This window comes from Tupaia chinensis, unplaced genomic scaffold, assembly GCF_000334495.1.
Source record: "Tupaia chinensis unplaced genomic scaffold, TupChi_1.0 Scaffold000350_1, whole genome shotgun sequence".
NCBI classification, from domain to species: Eukaryota; Metazoa; Chordata; class Mammalia; order Scandentia; family Tupaiidae; genus Tupaia; species Tupaia belangeri.
The window spans coordinates 10,352,851-10,360,942 of record NW_006159844.1 but is presented as its reverse complement, the minus strand read 5'-3'; the positions used below and the strand labels follow the sequence as shown (position 1 = coordinate 10,360,942).

The 8,092-nt window shown below is 37.9% G+C and overlaps 1 pseudogene; it reads right to left on the bottom strand.

Annotated features, from left to right (window-relative positions):
• Positions 1–7,849: 7,849 nt before the first annotated feature.
• LOC106735264 (destrin pseudogene) overlaps positions 7,850–8,092 on the bottom strand; it is a 553-nt pseudogene continuing 310 nt past the window's right edge.

Here is an 8,092-nt window from a genome sequence, read left to right as displayed (position 1 = left end):
AATTAAAAAAATAAAATGTAAGCGTCCAGACCTAAGTTTATAGTTTGGCATACATACGCACTACTTAATTAGGTAACTAATTGTTGGTAATAATGATAAAATGTCAGTTTTACAGTCAAGAATCTTGCAGCTTAACAGAGAAGAAAGGCAAAAAAAGAAAAAATTAACTGATACGTTCAGTGTTTGATAGACAAATATGCAAGGTGACATAATAGCATAGAGTGGGCATAGGGAGTGCAACTTGAGCTAAGTTATAAAAGACAAAAAACAATTAACCACAGATAGTGTGGAGAAATAGTGAGTTTCATTAGGCCTTGTTGCATCTCAAAAATGATTTCTATAGTTTAAGATTAAGGAAACTTAGACATCTCTCTTTGTTAAGGGGAATACAGCAGTTGAGAAGTGAAGGATAATGAGAATGACTACAAATAATGACCCAAGAGCTTTGGTAAAAAGACACAGATCATGGACTCAGGGGTTGTCCTTGGCCAAAAATAAGGAAGTTGAGTAGAGGCAAAATGGGATTAGAGCAAATATCTATACTCACAGTTGAGAACTGACAGGTAGTCATGAAAATTCATGTGTGCCCTCTATTTTATTTGAGAAGTATAAGTTAACAAGGTTTTAAGAAAGGGAGTCACAGGGCCAGTATATGGTGTAGTGATTGCATTGCTGGACTTCTATGTAGTTGATCGTGGTTCAAGTCCTGGACCCGGTGGCTTGAAACTCACACCCAGCATGTGTGTGTGCTTGCCCAGAGACTCAAGCGGAGAATGAAGGAAAAGGGATTGTAGCTTGGCCATCCCCTCCAGGGGATGATTTCTCCCTTTCTGTCTCTGTCTCTCTAGTGAGTGCATGTGTCCTATAGCAAAAATCCCTCAAATAAATAAAAATAAAGGGAGTTACGTGACCAGATTTGTATTTTAGAACACTCTCATTAATAGAGATTCAAGAAATGTATTTAAGAGACAAGATGAGAAGAGAGTAAAAGCTTAAAATTAAGCTTAAAATAAAAAATAATGAAGACCTGAATTGGGACAACAACAGTAGAAGAGAATAAAAAGAATGATCTCTATAGATATTTATATAAGCCATAATCATTCTAAAGGTTTAGTTATCAGCAATAAGGAAGAAAGAGAGGGCTAGATTTTCGGCTTATTAGAAATCTCAGCAGGGACAGGGGAGAGTTTTTAGGGGGAAGATAATGAGCTGAATTTTGAGCACACTGAGATAGAGATAAAGATATTGACTAAGTTATAGATTTAGAAATAAATTGATGTAGATGTAGATTGATTGATGATGTAGTTGCAGTTGGATTTGTGGATTCAGAGTTCAAGAGAGAAGCTTTGAGCCGGAGAGAGAAAGTGGGGAAAAAATCTGTTCCCACAGGAACAAGGACTGAAATCATGGGAGTGTAGATGAAATCAGCTTATAACAGTATGAAGAAGGAGATTGTATGGTCTTTAACTCATTCATTTAATTCATCAATTTGATATTCTTCACTGTCTTCACTTCAATGCCTAATTATCTATCCTACATTCATACCTTGAGCTAACATTATCTCTTCTCATTTGGTGCTTGTATTGGTTAAGAGAGCCCTCAAAGGTTCCTATGGGACATAGGAACCAAGATGTACTGCGGTGATGTCACAATAGCAGAGCAGTCTGCAATACAGAGGTGATAAGAGCATGTATATAGAAGATCTGTGTTTGGTTCCTGGGTTGACCTGTACACTCTGGGTATGCTATGTGTGCCTGTGACCCTGGATAGTTGAAAGGTGAGGGGATTGTAGCATAAGGCTCTTTTGAGGATGCTTATCTTTTTTTCTGTCTCTTTTCCTCATGAAATAAATAAATAGACTAAAAAGAAATGGATCCACCATAAACATTCCTATTATCATGACCTTGCTTGTTATAATTGTATAGCAAAAGTTTTAATGATCAAATGAATGACTTAGTAGTAGAAGCAAGCTAAGAATAAAAATCCTTTTTCATCAGCTCTGACTCCACTTATGGCATATTGGCCAAATTTATGCAATTTATTGTTATTAAGATTAATGCCCTTGGTATGAACATAGTACGATGTTTCACTTTGCTCTTATAACCATCTTATACATATATAGACACATATACACATAAAATTTTTAGGACCAGCAGTTGGTATAATGGCTATGCCGCTGGACTCCCATGTAGTCAACCACAGTTTGAGTCCTGGACCCGGTGGCTTAAACTCACACTGGGCACATGTGCGTGCATGCCCAAGATTCCAAGAATGAAGGAGAAGGGATTGCGGCAGGGCCATCCCCCTGGGGGTGATTCCTCGCTTTCTGTCTCTCTGTCTCTGTCTTTCTGGCAAGCACACGTACCCTATAGCAAAAACCTCTCCAAAAAAATAAAAAATTTCCAAGAATGTCTTTAATCCATATTAATTTATTTGTTACAATAAGTGAATAAATATATTTCCATTTTTTCCTCAAAGAAAATGAAAAGGTCTATTTTTCATCTAGTATCTTATAAATGACCTCAGTACTGACCCAAATATAACCCATGAATTACCCTTTATGTACTTTCCCAGCCCTGATTAGTTGTAGTTAGCATTTGTGTGAGACTGTGATTCTGCTCTGGAAATCTTCCGTATAGCTTTTAATTCCCGGTGGAGGGGAAAAAATTGCAGTGACCTATACAGTTGGAGAAAAGAAAACACAGCTACACTATTCCGAAAGCAGAACAAAGCGTTGAAATAACATACCTTTCACTAGGGACTTGGTGTTATCTGAAACCCTATAATCCACATCCCATTCTGCTTCTTCAATAGGTCGGATGATTTCAGTGGGCGGGTCAGAGAACTAATCAATTTTGAAACAGCATCTGCAAAAATAGATAATGTTCATCTAAAGGGCAACCTAGTCATAAAGTCCCACTAGGATGAGTAAATAAACACACTGGCTTTTTGTGTAGAGAAGATCCCCTAGATGAAATAGCAATTCAGGATCGGGAATGTGGTATTCCAGCAATACCATCAGAAGAAATGATCAAGTACCAGCATGTAGGATGAACATGTGATTAAACTGACATGTCCCTGAACTCCTAGAATTTATAGTATAAGCCAACCTCTGCACTCCTAATGGAACATTTGAGAACCAAAAACTCAATGAGTCCCAAACTAAACTTTCTTCCAAATTGCTTTTTTCTCCTGTGCTTCCTATGCTGTCAAGAGTATCCTCTCCCCACGCCCCCACCCCAGCCCCTGTAACCAATCCATCCTGAAGGCTTGTTGGTTCAACCTCCTAATTTTGCCTTAAATCAGTGCCTTTGCATCATCTCTACAACTATCACCCTTTTCACCCAGACTATTGTGATATCATTGCCCTGAGTTCCCTCCAATTTAGCCTTCACACTGCCACTGAAGGGATTTAACCTTCAATATTCAGTATATTGCTGGTCTTCCTCATTATGTTACCTTGCTGTATGCACATTTTGGAGATAGTTCATATTTAGAGTATACTCCAGGAAATAATCATTGTTCAATAGGGGCTTCAATGACACTTAGCTTAATTTAGTTTCACATATTTTAACACTTTTCAAACTGCTCAACCCACTCCATTTAGAAGTCAGTTCTCCTGCTGTGCTGGTTAGGTCCTCTGGGAAGCAGCCACCATGATAGAGCTTGTGATGCAAGAGATATACCTAACACAGACAGAGGGTAGATGGGCTTAGGCTGTTTCTCTGTGTACTATACAAAAGATGGAGGACATGCCAATGATCCTGATCAAAGATTTTAGAGGAAGTGAGACAGTGAAGATCATTTAAAAGCTAAAGTCACCCTTTGGCAGCCATTGACTGAGACACAGGGTGATTGTTCAGTTAATGCTGGTTTGTTTGGAATTTAATTGACCAACAGTGGAGTCAAGCATATGCAAGGTCACGTGCAGTCTTTTTTGTGTCATAAAGAACTTTTAGAGCACTCTTAATTTAAAGAAGTCAAACCGAGGCACATTCATGGACAGAATCAGGAGCAGAGCGTGGAGCTCTCATCCTCCAATCATGATCCTAACCCAGTGTATTCACTCGCCTTCCCCTCCCCCTGATCCAAAGCTTGCGATGTGTTGAATACACTCAGTAGTTCTCAACATGTTTTTTCCTTACAGTTCTTTATTAGCAACATTCATTTAGGTTTTGGACTCTTGTCAAATGTAATGTGAATGGAGACCAGATGCCTTTTCTGAACTCAACAGAACAAGAGGAGAGTCACAGAGCCCATCTTGCCACAATCAAAACTAGTGCTTACAACAACACCCACTGTTGGTGACAGGCTGTGTGGAACAGGGCCAGTGCTGATCTAGCAGTATATGCCAGCTCAATGAGTCAGAAAAATGTTTCAGATGTGCCAGGTTGCTCAGAAATCCCCATCAGTTCCTGGGCAGAATAATTGTTGTGTTCCCCAAGAGCAAAGAACCAAGATGAGAAGAAGCAACATCCCTAGGATTCTGTGTGTCATTTGCATCCTTAGCTGGCAGCAGAGGGCCATTGCTTTTAAAAGGGCCCACAGACTTACATGAAGGGCTGCAAAGGCTAGGGTAGCTGGCAGCAATTCAAAAACCCAGGATGGGGGGAGAAGCAATTGTGGGAAGGAATTCAAGGCAGACAAAAAGATTAGCAGCAAAAAGATGCAGGGTGTAGGGGGATGGATGATTATCGTTTGCTGTGGGTTTAGCAACACTGACATGTTTTTATGAATATTTACGAGAACATTTGGAAGCTGTGTCTTTTGCCCACACAGCCTCCGCCCCCAGCCCTCTTGGTAGGAACTGCACCATATTTAATGAGGCTGGGGGTGGAAGTAGGAATCAGGTCTTCCTTATCCCCAGGTTGCCATCACCTTGCCTGGTTGCCAAGATTTCTAGGGGCAATTATTAAATGAAGGCTGTGCTTGTAATTTGAAGCATGGACAGATCAGAAGAGCAAGAAGATGAAATAAGGGGATAAGTGGAAGAAACAGTATTTGAAAGACATGAAAGGGACAAAGTAAGGGAGTCTCAGGAGAAAGATCCATTTTGATGCCATGCTCTTGACTTCTTCAGGAGAGTAAAGGAGTTTATCAGTGTCTCTCTCAGTTAAACACATCATTAACAAAATCACATCAATCTGCAATTCTTGTGAGTGAACTAACAGGTCAACCTCCTATCCCACCAGACCTCTGTGTTTGATTTCAGTGCACTTCATTCTACTGCTGCCTTCACCAGAAGAGCCTTCTTTCCTCATTGATTTCTAAATTTGTATCCCCTTCAACATTTCTGTGTGTATCGAGGCAAAAGAATAGTGGTCAATGGTGCACGCTCTGGAACTTCATGACCTGTATTCTAATCCAAATCTATCACTCTGGGAAAATTGCCTGGTCACATCTGTAAAATAGAGCTGACAAGAGATAAAGATCAATGGAGATAACCAAGAAAAGCATTTGGCGTACAATAAGTACTCAATAAATATTAGAATTATTATTACCATTACTATAGACTATTCTCAGCTTTCATACAATAATCATCTGCCATATAACCCATGCTTTCATACATCGTACATTGATACATACATCATACATACATCATACATCATACATTGATACTTCAGTTACACATTAAATTTAGACTTACAAAAGTAGTCAACTCACAATAATGTCTAGTTAATAGGACATTTAACCACCTAGAAAGGGTAAGTGTTATGTGTGGGGAATCTATGGCAGTATTATCCCATGGACTGGTACAAAGCAAACTTTCTGGCAGAACTGTGTTGTTTCTTAAGCCATGATGAACCAAATAAAGAATCATGATTACATTTATTTTCTAATAATGGTTTTTGTTGTTTGTTTTTCCTGGAGTTAATATACCTTTTTTTGTTCATTCATTTGTTTGCTTGATTTTATATGTACCTTTCTCTAATTCTTTTCAAACTCTTTAAAAGAAATATAAAATCTCCTTAATTCACATTTTCCATATAATCGAGTAATCCAATTCATTTATTTATTGAAAACAGACCTACCAAAACTTACCCTCCTCCTGCTCTTCTGATCTGTACTAATGGCTTTCAGCATTCAAACTGTGATTTATCCTTTGTTATCATCTGAGGGATTCCCTCTAGTTCTCTATCATGTTAGGTCCCCTATTTTCTCTGTCATATATCTTTCATTCTGATTTACTCCTCCACTTTACTGAAGTACTTTCACAGATGGCTTCCTGGAAAAGGGTACATGAAAGTAAGCTTTTTGAAAATGTGCATACCAAAAAATATTTTGTTCTTTCCTTGTACTTCATAGATACATTGGCTGAGTGAATAATTCTAGGTTGAAATAATATTTCCTTGGAATTTTGAATTTGTTCTTCATTGTCTTCTAACTTCCTGTGTGGCTGTTCAAGTCAGATGCTATTCTAACTTTTTTTTTTTTTTTTGAGAGATTTTCGCTATAGGGCACGTGCACTCGCCAGACAGACAGAGAGAGAGACATAGAGACAGAAAGCGAGAAATCACCCCCCAGGGGGGATGGTCACGCCGCAATCCCTTCTCCTCCATTCTCCTCTCGGGATCTTGGGCACGCACGCACACGCGCCCGGCGTGAGTTCTAAGCCACCGGGTCCGGGACGCGAACCGTGGTCGACTACGTGGGAGTCCAGCGACATAGCCACTACGCTAACTGCTAGTTCCCAATGCTATTCTAACTTTTGACCAGTTGATACATGTTTTTGTTTTTGTTTTTTTTTCTTAGAAGCACTGAGGATCTTTTCTTTATTCCCAGTGCTCTAAAACTTCAAGATGATGTCCTATCATGTGAGTCTTTTGTTTTATTTTTCATTTTGCTAGACATTCAGAGGCAATTTCCAATTTTTAGACTTTTGATCTTCAGTTTGAAAAAATGTATTTCTCTTGTAATTTCCACCCACCATTTTCTCTGTTCTCTCTTTTGAACTTAAATGCTGACCTCCTGGATTGAACCTCTCGTTTTTTTTTTTTTTTTTTTTTTCATTTATCTCCTACTCTATGTTTCTTGGTCTTTGTCTATTTTCTGGGAGGTTCTTCAATTTTATCTTTTCAGCCTTCAATTAATTTAAATATTTCTATCAGTATTTTTAATTGCCAAGAGTCCTTCTTTTCTCATTTTTTTAAGAATTGTGTTCTGATTTTATTAATTAATTTTTCTATCAGAAGGTATTGCAAAGAGTTTTTGTTTTGTCTTTTACATTGTAATTCTTGATTCTTTTTCCTTCTGAGTTAGTTCATTAGTTATGCTGTTTGGTCTTTGTTGGAGGCTTTCTCTAATGCTTGTCAATCTTCGTATGGCTACAGATATTTAAGAAGGGGAAGCTATAAAGATGGCCAGAAGTTTTTGTTGACCAGTACTTTTCTCTTGGTAAATTTAACAAAAATTCCAATTTTTCCTTAGGAAACTGCCTAATGTCAATATGCATAGGTCTTTTCTCAAGAGCTGGTCTCTAATATTATATAAATATATTCATCTCATTATATACACACAAATACATACATTAGCCACCGTTCTTAGTAGTAAAAAGAGATTGAAATGAATTTATCATTTTCTGCTGTAAAAACTTTCATTCAGTGCTGGTTTTTATTTTTATTTATTTATTTTAGCCAATAAGAATTTAATTTCACACCAATGAAACTTTAGACTTTAGATTTATTTAGTGCCATTTGCACATGTTTATAGACTATGTAGCTAGGTCTAAAAGATGACAGGACAGTTCCCCTCAGTGAGACCCTGGCCTAAATAATATTTGCTTTACTTATATAGCAAGAAGGTAACTTTAAAGACAGAAGCTTTTGATTTGTGGCACTGAACAATAAAGCTACAAAGGGCATCCTTCAAAAGCTACAATTAGGGATCCACCTAGCTTCTCAGCGATACAAGCCCGATTGAGATCTTCTGGCCCATTTGCTTGACATTCATGTTTTATACCTTGAAATTTCTTTTTGATTGCATCCTTAGAGTTTGCGTAGATCATTTTAAATTTTACTTTTCAGAGGTGCTAGTTCTGGTGCCCGCAAAAAAAAAAAAAAAAAAAAAAAAAAAAAAAAAAAACCCTTGCTGT